Consider the following 18610-nt stretch of genomic DNA (forward strand, 5'->3'; position numbering starts at 1 on the left):
ACTACCGCATTCCCTTCTGAAGCCGATACACACATCACACTCACCCATAATCAATAGTTACCATTTTAATTTTAAAAGATTATACATGTTTTAATTAGAGCAGAGACATTCCCTTAGGCATTATGTGTCTAACTACAGCTATCAGGAGTTTGCTCCCCATTGAAAGCACCAGGCTAGAACAGACAAGTGAGCCAGGTGGAGTCATGCTTGATTCGCTGCACATTTGCTACAACAGATCCCCAGTTCAAGTGTGCAGGGTTATGCTTTTCTTTTTTGTCCCATTGATTTTGCAACTGAGAGATGAGTCAGGACATAGTATTTTCATGTTCATTGGCCACTAGATGCCACTGTCGCACAGAAACTTTTGGCAATGTGACAACCTACTGCTTAGCCATGACAATACTTCTCTCGGGTCTTTTTGCAGTTTAATTTGTCAGCTTCTAAAGAAAGTTTGAAATTGATTTCTGAGAGAGTTAAAAAATTGTGGTTACAGAGTTTTCCCCCCTTTGAATGTACAGTCTACCAGTAGCAAAGTACAGCTCATTTTGAAATAGAGGTCTCATAGGTTAGCCAGAATTAGTTTCAATTCCATGCCGAACAAGGGGTGGGAGGGATAGCTCAGTGGTTTGAGCATTGGCCTGCTAAACCCAGGGTTGTGAGTTCAATCCTTGAGGGGGCCACTTGGGGATCTGGGGCAAAATCAGTACTTGGTCCTGCTAGTGAAGGCAGGGCTGGACTTGATGACCTTTCAAGGTCCCTTCCAGCTCTAGGAGATGGGATATCTTCATTAATTATTATTATTATTATATCTACTAAGGAGCCCCATACTTGCTACTATTGTGGCATATGCAATATCTATGAAAGAGTTAGTCCGATAGGCTAGGTAACCTTGTCCTACCCTCAGGATGCATAATACTAAGAAAAATATATTCTGATGTAGGGCTTATTTGTCTTTTTATTGGTTGAGCACGAGATCACTTAATATCTTGATGAAAATATTTTGGACATGTTGCAATGGATGAAGTCTGGAAAACCCGTGTGAGCTGCTGTCTCTAGGCCAGAGTGCATTCTAGCTCTTCTGCAATCTTTCTAACTCAACTATAGCCTGTTAGATACTAGCCCAACTTGAGATTTTGTAAGTAACTAAAGCTATTTGGCATAAGATGCTGTAACTGAAGGTGAAATAGATCACCATATCAGGCTGCCTGCCTGCCCTGGCTCCGCGCAGGTCCCAGAAGCAGCTGGCATGTCCCTGCGGCCCCTAGGCACAGGGGTGATCAGGGAAGCTTTGCGTGCTGCCCCCGCCCCGAGCGCCGGCTCCACAGCTCCCACTGGCTGGGAACTGCAGGCAATAGGAGCTGCAGGGGTGGCGCCTGTGGGCATGGGCAACTCATACCACACACTGCACAGAGCCACCTGGCTGCGCCTAGGAGCTGGACATGTTGGCTGCTTCTGGGAGCTGCGTGGAGCCAGGGCAGGCATGGAGCCTGCCTTAGCCCTGCTGCACTGCTGACCGGGAGCCGCCTAAGGTAAGCGCTGCCCGACTGGAGCCTGCATCCTGAACCCCCACCCGCACCAATACCCTGCCCCAGCCCTGAGCCCTCTCCTGTACCCCAACCTCCGGCCCCAGCCCTGAGCTTGCTCCTGCAGTCTGAACCCCCTGGCTCCAGGCCAGAGCCCCTTCCTGCATCCTGAACCCCTCATTTCTGGCCCCACCCCAGAGCCTACTCCCCCAGCCAGAGCCCTCACCCCTGCCCCAGCCCAGTGAAAGTGAGTGAGGGTGGGGAGACCAAGTGACAGAGGGAGTGGGGATGGAGCCTTGGGGAAGGGGCAGGGTGGGGCAAAGGTATTTAGTTTTGTGCAATTAGAAAGTTGGCAACCCTAATTCCTCCCCCTTGAGTAGTAAATTTTGAATCCCTGGTGCACTTTCAGGTGGACCAGGAATTACTAGCATTATGGAAGCTGCTCCTAAAGGATTCCAAACCCATGTGATTGGTTTCGATTCTCTGCAATAAGAACATCCATTAGCTATAAGGAAAGTTAAAGCCAGCATTTTTCATGGGAAAATGCAGCCACCTTCAGGAGAGCGGGATCAGTCATAAATTGCAGCAGGGCTGGCTTTAGGCCGACTCCCCCGATTCGGGATCTGCGCCTAAGAGGGTCCCGCGCCCAGTGGTGAGCTGGAGCCGGTTCCCAAGCTCCGGCAGCTGACCACCCCGCCCCCGGCCCAAGCTCACCTCACCTCCCTCTCCTCCCCTGAATGCTCCGCCCCCCCTTCTCCTTCCCCTCCCCTGCTTTCCGCGAATCAGATGTTCGCGCGGGAAGCCTGGAAACAAGCAGCGGCAGGTAAGCTGGGGTGGGGGTGGGGGTGGGGGCGCGAGGAGAGCTCCAGGGAGGCGCGGCGCAGCCTAGTCCAGCTCCGGCCCGGCCCCAGCCAAGTGGCTCCAGCCCCGCGGCGCGGCTCTGGCCTGGGCCCCAGTCCTGGCAAGTGGCATAGTAAGAGGCCGGGGGTGGGCTGGATAAGGCAGGGGCAGGGAGTCCAGGGACAGGGAGCGGCTTGGGGGGAGAGTTGGATCGGGCAGAGGTTCTGGGGGGGCGGTCAGGGGATGGGGAGGAGGGGGTTGGGTAGGCATGGGAGTTCTGGAGGTCTGTTGGGATGGTGGTGGTGGATGGGGTCGGGGCAGTAAGGGGACAGGGAGCAGGGCGAGTTGGGTAGGGGGTAGGGTCCTGGGGGGCAGTTAGGATGCTTAAAACTTAGGATGCTTTAAAAGGTGTACTACAAACGATTTTGTTGTTGAATTGGTATTGCCAAGCCTTTACTGCTTCTTATTACAGGGACCTGGCAATGGTCCTCTTCCCTTTAAAAAAAAAAAAAAAAAAAAAAAAAAGTCAAATTAAACTTTTAGGACTGAAAAGGTTTTTGTCCAAGTCTACGGCCAGAGCAGTAGAAAAGAGTGCATGCCCTTTTTCTCCTTTGTACATCATCCTGGAAGCCCTATTCACAACAGAATCAGAACAACACTATATCACTGTTTAAACATGACTGTGACTAGCAGCATGATAGTGCTTTTTTTGGATCAATGTGAACAGATTGTTCTTCCCTCCCTCAAGGGCTGTGCTAAGCCAGTCCCTGAAGGCTAATAGCCTTAGGTAATACTTCCCAATTATATCTACACAGCATGTTTACAGAGGAGGGCAAATATAATTTTACAGACAGGGAAACATGCATAGAGGTGAAGTGACTTAGACAAGCTCATAGAGTAAGCAACCAGTCCCTCATCGCCGACCCCACAATTTGCCTGCCTGATTTTGACCTGCCCCCTCGCCAATGGTCCCTGTTGAACAGGTTTTGGACCGGGCAAGATCTCTGTGCAGCTAACCAGTATCGCTGGGGCTTTCGTGACAGTCCTTTGTGCAGCTGCGGCGCAATACAGACGACGACGCACATTGTCGATGAATGCCTGCTGACTAGGTTCAGCCGTGGCCTAGAAGAACTGCATCATGCCACTGAAGATGCCATCGCTTGGCTAGACAACTTTGCACATGCCAAATTAAAAAAAAAAAAAAAAAAAAAAAAAAAGAGAGAGTAAATGAACGGTGGTCTCCATGCTTGATCTACAGGACCACACTGCCTATAATCAGTCTACAAAACACTGTAACAAACAATTACAGCACAGTGTTTGAATGCTGCCATAGCCTGAAGTTTCTTTGAGCAAAATGGAAAAGGCTTTATAGCTATCTATCCATAAGCCTGGGCCTGGAGAGGCTCTTAGGTATCATGATGTTCTGGACCAAAGAAAATAATCCCCAAAACCCCACCCCAAAAACACAACGACAAATCCTCCTTGTACTGGCTTATTTATAGCTTTAACATATGCTTGCTTTCATCCCAGAAATTCTTAGTCATTTGTTGCTAGAGATGTATGTATGTATGTATGTATATTTGTTGCATGAATTGTACGTTGATCTGAAATGCTTCATTACATATGTTCATATATACGCTTTTTTACCACTCAGGGGCTGGTGAATCTTGTCTTCATAGTAGTTTATTTATTAAAATTTTTGCTCTAGCAAAAAAAAAAAAAAAAAAAAAAAAAAAAAAAAAAAGCCAAAACCAAAAGAAACATCTCTGCTAAAATTCATTAAAAAATAAAAAGCCTAAGTCCTACATATCACTTTTCACAAGTAGATTTCAAAGTGTTATACAAAGACACCATCTGCAAAATAAGAATAGTTGAGCTTCATAAATAAGCTATTATTCGTTTTAGCTCAGTTAGATATCAAGAAGGGGAAATTCAATTTGCCCATTTGATTTTATCTTATATAGGGTCAACATTTTAAAGCTTCATTGTTCTACCCTCCATAGAAGAGCAAAGGACGACTCCTTTCAAAGCATCAGTAAGCAGATGGGAAATAAGGTAAGCTAAGTAGAATTCTGTAACCTAGTCTTGCTCGTATGGCTCTCTGAACAGCAATCTGCTAGTTCTAAACAGCAGACATAATTAGAGCAGAAGGTGCACGACTCCAGGACTCTAGAGACAGCTACTGGAATGGATTTGGACTCTCAGCTGGCAAAGACTAATGAACAACATGTGGCTAGCCCACTGAGCCTCTGGAGAAGGAATCAGATGCACTGGGATGTATTATCCTTGCCTCACAATCCATCTAGTAGTCTCAGGTTTCAGAGTAACAGCCGTGTTAGTCTGTATCCGCAAAAAGAAGAACAGGAGTACTTGTGGCACCTTAGAGACTAACAAATTTATTAGTCTCTAAGGTGCCACAAGTACTCCTGTTCTTTTTTCTAGTAGTCTCAGTCACAAGAGGAAACAAGAGATGCTGTGGCAGTGCTCTGCTGCAAAGGAGGAAGAGACACTGGGTAAGAAGAATATAGATGATTGAACTTTGCTCATGCAGTGTTGCTGTACCCATGTCCTTCCCAGGATATTAGAGACAAGGTGGGTGAGGTAATATCTTTTATTGGACCAACTTCTGTTGGTGAGAGAGAGACAAGCTTTTGAGACAAGCTCTCACCAACAGAAGTTGGTCCAATAAAAGATATTACCTCACCCACCTTGTGTCTCTGAACTTTGCTTAGACAGGATAGTTATGTTATTAATGCCAATGAGCTACCATTCTGCACGTAAGAGTATGGGGAAATTCTCAGGAAGGTATGAAAATAAGAGTGACAGTGGGTCCTTGGTACAGACCATTAGCACTGGAAGAAGAAGGGATTTCTGGACCAAACTCTCCATTAAACATAGTTATGTTTCATTTCCTCTGTTTTGTTTTAAACCTACTCAGATACCCAACCATGTTAACATAAAATCAAACATGCAAAGAGCTAAAATCACAAAGAAAACATTGGGATTCCATACTTTCTGGATCACAAAGGATAAGCGATCCTGGATCTATTTTTTTCTTACAAGGAAGAACTGATTCAGAGTCACATGGAAAATTGCTACCAGTGACTACAAGCTACCTGAATTCATCACTACAAGGAATATATTCACAGAATACATCTAAGGGTAAACTCTTTGAGGCATGCACCATACAATGAAACAAATGGGAAAGTCTCTGAACATCTAGTTAATGGAATTGTGATCAGTAAGGACAGGTTTATAATCAGTAAGCCTTGACAGTTCTCCCATTATTACCCCCTGACCTGAACAACAGAATTAGAGGTTAAAAGGAACATTATATAGATTTGATAGTGTTACAAAAATTTCTTTAAGAGTCAAAACTTGCAGTACAACTGTAAAAAAAGTAGCGATATATCAAGTTGGGGGAAGTGCCAAGTGGGGCACAAACAGGGATTCAAGTTAGATCTCTACTGAAGGTTTCATGAACATCTGAAATGTTACTAAAATTCACATCCTTAAGATGGGAGATACTGTCAGTCTCAGGGAGGACACATACAAGAGAGCAGCTAGGGAAATCAGAAATATGAACAGAAAGTAGATAGTCACATTTTTGGAAGAGAGACTTTCCATGTAGCGTGGTTTGCAATTTCAAAGATTCTATGGGAGAGAAAAGCCTAATTTCTAGCCCTAGAGCCCAAAAAATAATAGCGAGCATGTTAGGTGTGTGACAGCAAGAAACCAATGCAATTTTGGGCTCCATTGGAACGTCATGAAGAAGGAAGTTAAGACAGAGAGTTTCCTAAACTGTGGCCTGTGGACAACTGGTGATCCATGGGAAACTGGCTGGTCACATGGTACAAAAACTCCTGGTTTCTAGAACAGATAGAGTATACATGGGAGATTATAGAAAGGACACTTAGTGCACTAAAGCAGCTACACATACTTTCCTGATGTAACTTTTCCCTGTAGGTAGTTTCTGTAGTTGTCACAAACGTTATATGATTTGACAGCGAACAGGAAAAGTGGCAGCCCATCTGATTGCAAATGGGAGCGGAAGCAGCCATAAGACCAGATGACAATATATGGTCCATGAAAGGGTTTGACAAATCCTGCTTCTACCACATATGGCTCTGGAGCAGGAGCATCTGGAATACTGCATTCAGTTCTACGTACCACGTTAGCAGAAAGGTTGACAAATTTAAGGGAATTCAGAAAAGAACAAAAGTCAGGAGACTGGGTTGATGAATGAGACTAGATTAAAAGAGCTAATGATACACACTTCGGGTCCTGGTCAATTTGGGAGTTGAAGGAGTGAGGAAGAAGAGATTGACATAGGACTACAAAAGACGGTTACTCACCGTTGTAACTGTTGTTCTTCGAGATGTGTTGCTCATATCCATTCCATTAGGTGTGTGCGCGCCGCGTGCACGATCGTCGGAAGATTTTCTACCCTAGCAACACCGGCGGGTCGGCTGTGGAGCCCCCTAGAGTGGCGCCTTCATGGCGCTGAATATATACCCCAGCCGACCCGGCGCCCCCTCAGTTCCTTCTTGCCGGCTACTCCGACAGTGGGGACGGGGGGCGGGTTTGGAATGGATATGAGCAACACATCTCGAAGAACAACAGTTACAACGGTGAGTAACCGTCTTTTCTTCTTCGAGTGCTTGCTCATATCCATTCCATTAGGTGATTCCCAAGCCCAACTTAGGTGGTGGGGTCGGAGTGAGACATTGCTGCGTGCAAAACCGCTGATCCGAAAGCAGCATCGTCTCTGGACTGCTGCACTAGTGCATAGTGAGCTGTAAATGTGTGGACTGATGACCAAACCGCTGCTCTACAAATGTCCTGGATCGGAACTTGTGCCAGGAAAGCCGTCGAGGAAGCCTGGGCCCTCGTGGAGTGAGCGGTGAGGTGCGGTGCTGAGACGCCTGCCAGGTCATAGCAAGTCCGGATGCAAGACGTAATCCAGGAGGATAGGCGTTGTGAGGAGACCGGTGAGCCTTTCATTCGGTCGGCCACTGCAACGAAGAGTTGCGTCGTCTTTCTAAAGTGCTTTGTGCGGTCAATATAGAAGGCCAGGGCCCTTCGTACGTCCAGGGAATGCAAACGTTGATCCTGGCGAGTGGCATGTGGTTTGGGATGAAAGACCGGGAGAAAGATGTCCTGGTTGATATGAAAAGGAGAAACCACCTTAGGGAGAAAGGCAGGATGTGGACGAAGCTGCACTTTATCCTTATGGAAAACTGTATAAGGGGGCTCGGATGTAAGCGCCCTGAGTTCAGAAACGCGCCTTGCTGAGGTGATGGCTACAAGGAAGGCTGTCTTCCAGGATAGGTACAAAAGTGAACAGGTGGCCAGTGGCTCGAATGGAGGACCTGTGAGCTTGGAGAGAACCAGGTTGAGGTCCCACGTCTGAACGGGCTGACGTTGTTGTGGGTACATCCGGTCTAAGCCCTTGAGGAATCTAACGACCATCGGGTTAGAGAATACCGAGGACGCGAGTTCCCCTGGGTGAAAGGCCGATATAGCAGCCAGGTGAACTCTAATTGAAGATATCGCCAACCCCTGCTGTTTTAGGGAGAGGAGATATTCCAAAATGAGAGGAATGGGTGCCTGCAACGGGGACATGGCTCGTTGTTCGCACCAACAGGAGAACCGCTTCCACTTGGCCAGGTACGTGGTGCATGTTGAGGGCTTCCTACTGCTCAGCAGAATCTGTTGGACAGAGTGCGAGCATTGCTGCTCTGCCTGGGTGAACCATGGAGCAGCCACGCCGTGAGGTGGAGTGATTGCAGGTCGGGGTGACGCAGCCGGCCGTGGTCCTGAGAGATGAGATCCGGACACAACGGAAGCGGGATCGGTGTCTGAACCGAGAGTTCCAACAGTGTGGTGTACCAATGTTGTCTCGGCCACGCTGGAGCGACCAGAATTACCTGTGCCTGGTCTCTGCGCAATTTGAGCAGTACCTTGTGGACCAGAGGAAACGGAGGGAAGGCATAAAACAGGTGGTCTTTCCAGGGAAGGAGAAACGCATCCGAGAGGGAGCCCGGAGCTCGACCTTGTAGGGAGCAGAACACGTGGCACTTCCTGTTGTCTCGAGATGCAAACAGGTCTATCTGGGGAAACCCCCACTTTTGGAAAATGGAATGTATGATGTCCGGACGGATAGACCACTCGTGCATCTGGAAGGACCTGCTGAGTCGGTCCGCTAGAGTGTTCTGGACTCCAGGGAGGAACGATGCCGTGAGATGGATTGAGTGGGCGATGCAGAAGTCCCACAGGCGAATGGCCTCTTGGCATAGAATTGACGAACGTGCTCCTCCTTGCTTGTTGATGTAAAACATGGCCGTGGTGTTGTCGATGAGAACTAACACACATCGGCCACGTAGGAGGTTGAGAAATGCCTGGCACGCCAGGCGCACCGCCATCAGTTCCCGAACATTGATGTGCAGGGCTAGCTGGGGTGCAGTCCACAGGCCCTGGGTATGGTGTTCGTTGAGATGGGCGCCCCAACCCAGAGATGAAGCGTCTGTGACCAGGTGCAGAGAGGGTTGTGGGGCGTGAAATGGCATCCCCTCGCAGACCACATTGTGATCTAGCCACCAGGTGAGGGAGGTCAGGACCGAGATCGGGACCGTGACCACCATGTTCAGGCTGTCCCGATGTGGTCGATATATTGACGACACCCAGGTCTGGAGTGGGCGAAGCCGAAGTCTGGCATGCCTGGTTACGTACGTGCAGGAAGCCATGTGACCCAGCAGGGTAAGGCACGACCTCACCGTGGTAGTTGGGAAGGCCTGTAGCCCTTGAATGAGGCTCGTGATGGTGCCAAAGCGGTTGTCTGGCAGGATGGCTTGTGCACGTCTGGAGTCTAGAACTGCGCCGATGAAATCTATTCTCTGGGTAGGTTCTAGAGTGGATTTGTCCTTGTTGAGTAGGATGCCCAACTCGTTGAATGTGTGCACTATTATGTGGACGTGAGCTTGAACTTGGTCCTTGGTGCGACCGCGTACCAGCCAGTCGTCTAGGTACGGGAACACCTGTATCCCTTGCCGACGAAGGTACGCTGCCACGACAGCCATACATTTCGTGAACACTCTTGGGGCCGAGGATAGGCCGAAGGGAAGGACTGCAAATTGGTAGTGCACCGCGTTTACCACGAATCGCAGGAAGCGTCTGTGAGGTGGGTAAATTGAGATGTGAAAGTATGCGTCTTTCATGTCGAGGGCGGCGAACCAGTCTCCAGGATCGAGGGAAGGGATAATGGCCCCCAAAGAGACCATGCGGAACTTCAACTTTACTACGAATTTGTTGAGTCCGCGCAAGTCCAAGATGGGCCGCAGACCTCCTTTGGACTTGGGGATCAGGAAGTAACGGGAATAAAATCCCCTGCCCCTTAACTCTATCGGAACCTCCTCTATGGCCCCCATGGCCAGGAGCGTAGAAACCTCCTGTATAAGAAGTTGCTCGTGAGAAGGGTCCCTGAAGAGGGACGGGGAAGGGGGGTGGGAGGGGGGGATAGAAGAAAACTGGATAGCGTATCCCTTCTCCACCGTGCGGAGGACCCAGCGGTCCGAAGTTATAAGGGACCAAGCACGGTGGAAGTGGGAGAGGCGATCCCGGAAGGAGGGGGCTGGATCCTGGGGGATGACTGGGGCGCCGTCCTCGACCGCACCTTCAAAAGTTCTGCCTGGGGCCTGAAGGTGGTCTAGGTGGCCCTTGGTTTTGGCCGGGTTGAGGGCCGGTCCACCTTCTTCTACCACCTCGCCCTCGCCTCCGGGTCGAGTCCTGTCTCTGACGAGGCGGGGGGGGGGGGGGGTAGAAGCGCTGAGGCTGCGGCCTAAATGGTCTGCGCTGAGGGCCCACAACATGCATCCCCAGGGAGCGCATGATTGTTCTCGAGTCCTTGAGGCTCTGCAGGCGAGAGTCCGTCTTGTCCGAGAACAATCCATGTCCCTCAAAGGGCAGATCCTGTAGGGTTTGCTGCAGCTCCGGAGGCAAACCCGAAACTTGAAGCCAGGAGATCCTCCGCATAGCGATACCCGAAGCCAGGGTCCTCGCAGTGGAGTCTGCTATGTCCAAGGAGGCCTGCAAGGAGGTCCGAGCCACCTTCTTACCCTCCTCTACCATGGCTCCAAACTCCTCCCTGGACTCTTGGGGAATCAACTCCTTAAACTTCCCCATAGAGTTCCAGGAGTTAAAATTGTAACGGCTCAGTAGCGCCTGTTGGTTCGCCGCTCTAAGTTGCAGCCCTCCGGCTGAGTAAACCTTACGGCCAAACAAATCGAGCCGCTTAGCCTCTTTTGATTTAGGCGCTGCAGCCTGCTGGCCGTGGCGCTCTCGTGCATTCACTGATGCCACCACCAGTGAACACGGTTGGGGGTGGGTATACAAGTACCCGTAGTCCTTAGACGGGACAAAGTACTTCCTTTCCACCCCTCTCGCTGTGGGTGGGATAGAGGCAGGAGTTTGCCATATCGTATCCGCATTGGTTTGTATCGTGCGGATCAGGGGTAGCGCCACCCTCGATGGGGCATCCGCTCCGAGGATGTTCACGATAGGGTCCTGTACTTCCACTATCTCCTCCGCCTGCAGGTCCATATTACGGGCCATCCTACGCAGGAGATCCTGGTGAGCCCGAAGATCTACCGGAGGGGGACCCGTACATGAAGTGCCCGCCACTGCCTCATCCGGAGAGGAGGAGGAAGATGCCTCCGGTGGTACTGGATCCAAGGGAGGATCCTGGTCTCCCTGTTCCTGGGTCGGAGCATCACCTGCCCTTGGGTCCAGGACGTCAGGTGGTGCAGACACGGAGGCCTCCATGCCCCCTGGAGGAGGGCGAGAGATGGTGGACTCTGGGGCCCTTCTATCAGAGTGACCCGAGCGAGAGGTTGAAGTTATTGGAGCCCCTTGCGCCTGATGGTACGCCCATGGGGTCCAGAACGACCAGTGAGATGGGCCATGAACAGGGTCCTCTGCTACCTCTTGCCAATGGCCTATATCTTGCTCCTCGGCTTGCCCCTGAGGGGGGTATGCCGATCTCGATATGTCCTCAGAGGAGCGAGACACCGATCTCGATGGCCATGGTGGTGCCGAATGCGCCGAGACGAATCCCGTGGGATACGGTGCCGCACGGTGCCGGTCTGGAGATGTTCTATCTCTACGCGGTGCCGGCGATCGGTGCCGAGATTGCGATCGGTGCCGATGACCTCGCCGGTGCCGGGAGTCGGATCTGGACCTAGACGATGACCTGGAGTAGGCCCGGTGCCGGGAGCGGCCTCTCGACGTCGAGCGTCGATCGTACCGGTGCCGAGAACTACGTCTCGACGTTGATCGGTGCCGACGATCATAGCGGTGCCGAGACGTAGAGCGGTGCCGCGACGAAGATCTTGGCCGCGAGTACGACCGGTGCCGAGGTGATATTCGGTGCCGGGACTGTGAGCGGCGTGGGGACCTGCTTCTGGACCTGGACCGGTGCCGAGGTTCCAGCCCTTGTGATGGAGGGCGCATCAAGGCAGGTTTCCCCCTCGACTGGACCGGGCGAGTCAACGGTGCAGTCGGTGCCGGTGGTTGAGGCGGTGCCGGCTCCGTGAGAGCTATTAAGTCTCTCGCCGCCGCGAAGGTCTCTGGAGTCGACGGGAGGCACTGTATCACCGCCGGTCTCGGTGGAGACGCTATCTGCACCGGACTCAACGGCCTCGGCGCCGGAGTCGACGGTGCTGGAGGCACCTGTTTCCGGTGCTCCACCGGCGGACGCGGCTCTACCCCCGGCACTGGGGGAGCCGGCGTCTTCGGCACGGATGTCCCCGTCTTATGGGCTTTTTTATGCCCCGGGGATAATGACCGGCGCCGAGGCACTGCTTGCGGTGCCGACGAGGTCCGGTGCCGGGGAGGCTTATCTGACGCCACTCGCGTGGTCGTCATAGCCGGTGCCGCCGGGGCACTGCGCACCGAGGTGCTAGGTGCCGGGGCCTGACTTGTAGATGGAGCGTCCGGACTAAGTGCCGCCTCCATCAGGAGTTGCCGGAGCCGAAAGTCCCGCTCCTTCTTGGTCCTTGGTCTGAAGGCCTTACAGATCTTGCACTTGTCTGTTTGATGGGACTCTCCCAGGCACTTCAGACAGGAGTCGTGCGGGTCGCTCGTGGGCATAGGCTTAGCGCAGGAGGCGCACTGCTTGAAGCCGGGAGCGTTGGGCATGAGCCCGGCCCCGCGGCCGGGGGAGAAAGGGGGAGACGACCCCCTTAATCCCCTGAACTACTTAGAACAACTAGAACAACTTTTAAACTATTTAACTATTTAACTATAAACACTATAACTATAACTATAACTGTGATACAACAAACTAAGCTAGGGAGAGTGGAGAACAGCTAAGCAGCGCTCCACAGTTCCAACGACCGTCAGGGGCGGTAAGAAGGAACTGAGGGGGCGCCGGGTCGGCTGGGGTATATATTCAGCGCCATGAAGGCGCCACTCTAGGGGGCTCCACAGCCGACCCGCCGGTGTTGCTAGGGTAGAAAATCTTCCGACGATCGTGCACGCGGCGCGCACACACCTAATGGAATGGATATGAGCAAGCACTCGAAGAAGAACTATTTGAATCATGTAAACATTGAGAAGAGAGGAAATTGAGATGATCCAGTGGGAATTAACTAGGAATAACTGGATGAAATTAAGAAACAGGAATTTAGGTTAGGAAGTTTTTACAGCTATCCAACAGTGAAATTGATTAGACCGTACTTAAGGTCAGGAGTGAAAGACCAGTCTATTGAGACATTTAAACAATGGACTGGACAGTATATTAGTAAGTGTACAGGAGGGAACAATTTTATATTTTCAGAGAGTTACAGACTAGATCTTTTCCTTCAGATTTCTGATAATATTGTCACTAATTGGGAATAAATCACTTGAGCAAGGAAACAGTGTGTACAGCTCAAGCAATTGATGGAACAAAAGGCATATATGCTTGCATTTGAGAGGTGTACTATGCCTTGGCAAAATCCTTCGGGAAATGTACGTTTACTGTATGCACTACATTCAAGCAGCTGAAAATTCTCTCCCCTCCTTTCCCACAAGAGTACTTATTAAAAACAAACTTCATCTGAACTAGCTCCTCCTGCATATCTAAAAGGCTACAGCACTGTAGCAATCACTTGTTCTCAGTTTTAAATTTCTGCTTTAATGTAGGCTATATTTAACTATTTTCTGTCCAATGCAAATTATAGAGCAACCAGGGATAACTCTCCACAATTTCAACACTGCCTTTTATTCAGATTACAAGAACTAGAGGTTACAGAGTATTAGGCTTAGAATTACTGTGCGGTGTGTGGAGGCTACCTGGCTTTGTACTGAGGTGCTGGTGTCAAGCAGAGCATAATCAAGATGAGGACCAGAAAAGGAGGCGGTGTGATTCTCTCTCGATGAGCTGTGAAAGAGGCTACCTCTGAGAAAGCAACTGCTTTTTCAATATAGAGCATGTTGAGTGTTTCTTGCAGGTGCAGCACCATTGTGAAGGTCTGTTAACAGAATGTGTCAAATGCAGGAGATGCCTTCTGTTCAGAGATTGCAATGTTAGGAATGTTCAGTCAAGCAAGCCGGCAGTCGGATAGGTAAATATTCCCAAGTGCTTTACAATCTACTGCTGTTCAGATGTTAAACACAGAGTTTCACTAGTGTGGGTAAGAGTAGCAAGATTATTTGAAGGTCAGGCTTGTAGCAAAGGTGATGTTCTGGATGGGCTTCCATAAAGCCAATAACTTTGCCTTATTAACAAACTGATGGTATCTTCCCTCCAAGCCAGTCTTCTTCATAGGTCTTGCAACTGTGTGACAAGTTCCAGAAGCAAAATTTAAATGCTTGATCCTCAATAGGAGCACTTAATATGAATTAGTCCTGAGCAGCCAGTAAAGTAATCTGGTCGTAGACCTCTCCAATTCAGTAGCTGATGGCAGAAGGACAGAGTGGATATAATAGGTGACATTTACACACCTGGGTTCAGAACGCTTTTTCTAACATGAAAGGGTAATTTAAAAAGGCATTTTTGCAGCCTACAGAATTTGAGTGAGTTTTACATGTAATGCTGTAAAATGGCTCTGCTTAGGGACATAGAAAATGCTATAGTGGATCAGACCAATGGGCTGTCTAGTCCAATACCCTACAAGTGGCCAATATCAGACACGTCAGCGAGAAGAGCAAGAAACCTGATAAGGAATATTCGCACACAGTGAAAGGGGTTATCTGTCCACTTAATGACTAGCTTATGCTCTGAAGCATGAGTGTTTATATCCCTTATTTTTTATTCTCATGCAACTGCAGAGGTTCTTATTATCCACAAAGTGTCTATGTGGAACAATGCTAAAATCTTGGACTATCTTGTGGTTATAAATTCCACAGGCTAATTATGCTTTGCACACAGCGACAGACTCCTTACGCCACACGTTGACCCATGTTCTGGATGGCAGAGCAAAATGCAGAGACTGTCCATCCAAAACTTTAATTTGGGTGAGTGACCCACAGCAATAGCCTTTTGATTCCAGATTAGGCCAATGATCCCTCCTGCAGCTGGCTGGATAACAGGAGTTTCCTGACAGTCAAGAGTTGCAATTGTCTTCTTCCTCTGTCCCAGACAAACTCAGTCACTTCTCCTGGACTGCACATTGGCTTAGACTGCCCCACCCCCTCTGACCATTCGTGGAAGAGGATCATGACCCCTAAAATACCAACAACTTAACTGGTTATACTCTGAGTGGAGAATGATGGGTCACTGCATGTTAAAAGTCAGAAACTAAGAGACAGGAATAGTAATTTAAAATCTGTGTTGTTACAAAGCACCGTCCCACAGACCTTGTAACAAAAGCAACATTTCCACTTCTAGGATTTCAGTATTCAACAAAACTTCTCTGCAGAGATTATTAAAGTAGCTGGTAGCAGTAATTCCAATACCCAGGAACTGAGACGCTCATTGCAGAGCTGGCCTGCAAAAAGCCATGGACATTGGCTGATCCACAAGCAGCATTCCTGGCCCTAGCTTCTCTATCATATCCAGCGTTAAAGATGCTCCAATAAGAATGTATGAAGTGGGTTGGGGAAGAAGGGGTGCAAAATTATACATGCAACACAAATGAGAGCAATGAATCAGTATTTCCCATGTCATCTATATGGAATGATCATGTTCCCCACAAATCCTTTAATTTGAAACACTACAGCAGGCAGAAGCCACCTGGGACCCATTTTCCTGCATAATGACTGTATTCCACAAGGAAGTGGAAGCTATAACAGAGGGCTGCTTTGAAAAGATGGTTGTTCCCCATGGAGTCAGACAGGCATGCAGTGAACAACAGGAAGCAATGTCTGCTTTATGGGGACCTTCTGCATTGGCAGCAGGAAAGATTCACTACCTTCTCCGCCAAAAGGTCCATGGAGGCTTCAAAGTTCCTTGTAATTATTATTTCCCTGGCACTGTTTTAGCAGTCATCTTCCTTTGCACCACTACAGACAGACACACCGTGGTACCACAGCCCTCAGGGACTGTAAAATAAAGCATGAAGTCAGATTCTAAAAAATGGCCACTCATCTGCCCTTCCTCTGCATTTACATTCTCACTCCGAGGAACAGTTTCAATGTATATTACCTGGCACACAATATGGCCTATTTTATATAGGTTTATACATTTTCATCTGAGCTTTGTTTGCTTGTTTACAGATCTGTAGCCAGAAAGGTCCATGGTAAGATTCACTCAAGTAAAACAGATGCATTAGAGCTTACAAAACAGAAGGTGAACCCTAAAAGATCAGGAGGATAGAGTTAACGCTCAAAATTCTGACTGACCTTCCACTCCTAACTGCTCCCTTCCTGTCTTCACAAGAAGGTGAGTGAAGGATGGAGTTATCAGTCTTGGTTGTGAGACTGAGCTTTGAATGGTTTCTTGCTTGTTTGCATAAGTTAACACAAACATTAACAGTTTTTCATTCCATTTCTCTAACAAAACCATCAAATGAGTCCATATGGCCCTCTTCACTCTTGCACACTGACAATGTAGCTTACCTGCTATCAGTTTAAAGGGTATTTTATACTATGGTATGCAATGAGTGCTAGTTATACATTCAGAACTTTCTATCAGCTATGAAAACAGCTGATGGGAATGGTATAGAAATACCCCACGTGCACACAGGATGCAGGTATTTAGGATCCCTGATAATGTAGTAACAATGGTATTTAGAAAATATTGCCATGGCATAAATGCACAGCAAAAGAAAATGCAGTTAACCTTGAGGAGCTACTTTCCATCTATAGATCACAAACTGTAAGTGGCCTTAAGTCTTCCAGAAAAATCCATTACAAATAAATAAACATTGTCTTGAGCTAAAAAAAGTGAAGCTTTAGGTTAAAACAATGGATAAACACAGAAGACACCTGAACCTAGATTTACCAGTGGTAAGGAATTTCTCAGCTCAGAATTATAAGCCATGGAAAGATGGGGTTTCCAACGGATGTAGAGCGTGACAGAAGCTTTTCATATTCATCCAATTTGTGTATTCTTTAAATGTCTTATTTAGTAGATATAAAAATGCTCATCTTCACTGCCAAATAATAGGGATATAACTTGTTTAAAAGATGCAAGGTGAGAGAGGTAAACAACCACAACCAGTCAACTCAGGCCTGTGCTTTCTATGGTCAATATATTTCATTTTTAAAAGATATAGTAAAGTTCCCAGGTAGGATAATATCGGAATAATGCCCGATAGTACATGAAGTGCTAGGACTGAAGTACCAGTCAGATCAGAAGGAGTGGAAACTATTTACTGATAATGTCATTACACTGGAAACAGTTAATGAAGCCTCTTTAATTTGATAGCAGCAAGGGAAGGTCTCAGTCTACACCAAGCACTCTGGAAGAACCATAGTGACTATGACAATTATGCTCTCTTACAGTGCAGCATGCTGGTTTCTGTCTCTTGCCTGGTCTATCCAGTAGCCATTTGGTCTAAAGCCTGTGGCACTTCCTGCTCACCAGAACATCAAATGCAAGATCTATTCTTGCTGCAGGTCATGATGGGCTGCAGCTGCAAGGAGCTTTGAGTCTTAATTCTTCACTCTTAAATTCTTTGTTACTACTACATGTGGCCATTAGGAGTTATGACTCTTCCTCTTTTAAGTCTAGGAATTTATCCCTAGAAGTGGTCAAGCAGCAGCATACCCATGTTTGGGAAGGATCTGCAGAAGCTTCATATTAGTTGCCTCTAACTAAAGTGTAAATGGTTTGGACTACATTGCTGAAAGTGGGCTTGGGTCTGGGAAACTGGGGTACCCAGAACGAACTGACAAGAGGCTTAGCATCGGGGCATCAGAAGATCCTGAAAATGAGGGAAAACAACTTACCTGCTGACTTGCAGTTACTACAGTTATGAAAGACTTTAAACAAAACTTGCTCTGAACTCTCTCCCTGTGTATATCCAACAATTTTTTTCCATCTTTCACTTAAAATGTAAACCAGGGGTCAGCAACCTTTCAGAAGAGGTGTGCCGAGTCTTCATTTATTCACTCTAATTTAAGGTTTCACGTGCCAGTAATACATTTTAATGTTTTTAGAAGGTCTCTTTCTATAAGTCTATAATATATAACTAAACTATTGTTGTATGTAAAGTAAGCAAGGTTTTTAAAATGTTTAAGAAGCTTCATTTAAAATTAAAATACAGAGCCCCCCGGACCAGTGGCCAGGACCCAAGCAGTGTGACGGCCACTGAAAATCAGCTTGCGTGCCGCCTTTGGCATGCATGCCATAGGTTGCCTACCCCGATGTAAACTTTGGCACATGGACTGTCTGTGTTTGGTGAGTGTACAGCACCTAGCACAATGGGGTTGTGCTTCATGACAGGGGTTCCGAGGTACTGTACAATACAAATAAGTATTGCAAATTGGATTTTGTACATGGACAGCAGCAGAATTCATGTTCTGACACACCTGCAAAGAGTCCAGATTTGTAGAATACTTCATTCTTCAGCTTCTCTCTCTGCAATCCAGCAGAGAGAACTTAAGCAGCTACAGTTTCCATTCACAGTAGAACTTTGTTCAAGGCCTCATTTAAGGATAGCAACTGCATCTGAAAATTGTGTTCTGAGCCAGAAGCAAATCTGTTCCTAAAGTTCCAAACAATTCCAATGAACACTCAGGAAGCCAGAGAAACAGTCAAGACTCAGTCTAGAATTGGGAATGTTAAGTGGATTTGGTCTTTAAAAGAAAATCAAGACTGATTT

At 48.1% G+C, this 18610-nt stretch overlaps 1 protein-coding gene and 1 long non-coding RNA gene across 3 annotated transcripts in view; one reads left to right on the forward strand and one right to left on the reverse strand.

Moving 5' to 3' along the window:
• The window catches only part of RAB40C (RAB40C, member RAS oncogene family), a 71528-nt gene that overhangs the window by 35395 nt on the left and 17523 nt on the right, over positions 1-18610 (reverse strand). The gene's annotated exons all lie outside the window — the stretch shown is intronic.
• On the forward strand, positions 1342-18004 carry LOC128844195 (uncharacterized). The gene is made up of 4 exons (XR_008446449.1): positions 1342-1529; positions 4328-4418; positions 16059-16224; positions 17289-18004. It is a non-coding gene; the product is annotated as an uncharacterized LOC128844195 (long non-coding RNA).

The sequence above is a fragment of the Malaclemys terrapin genome, chromosome 10 (genome assembly GCF_027887155.1).
Source record: "Malaclemys terrapin pileata isolate rMalTer1 chromosome 10, rMalTer1.hap1, whole genome shotgun sequence".
NCBI lineage: Eukaryota > Metazoa > Chordata > Testudines > Emydidae > Malaclemys > Malaclemys terrapin.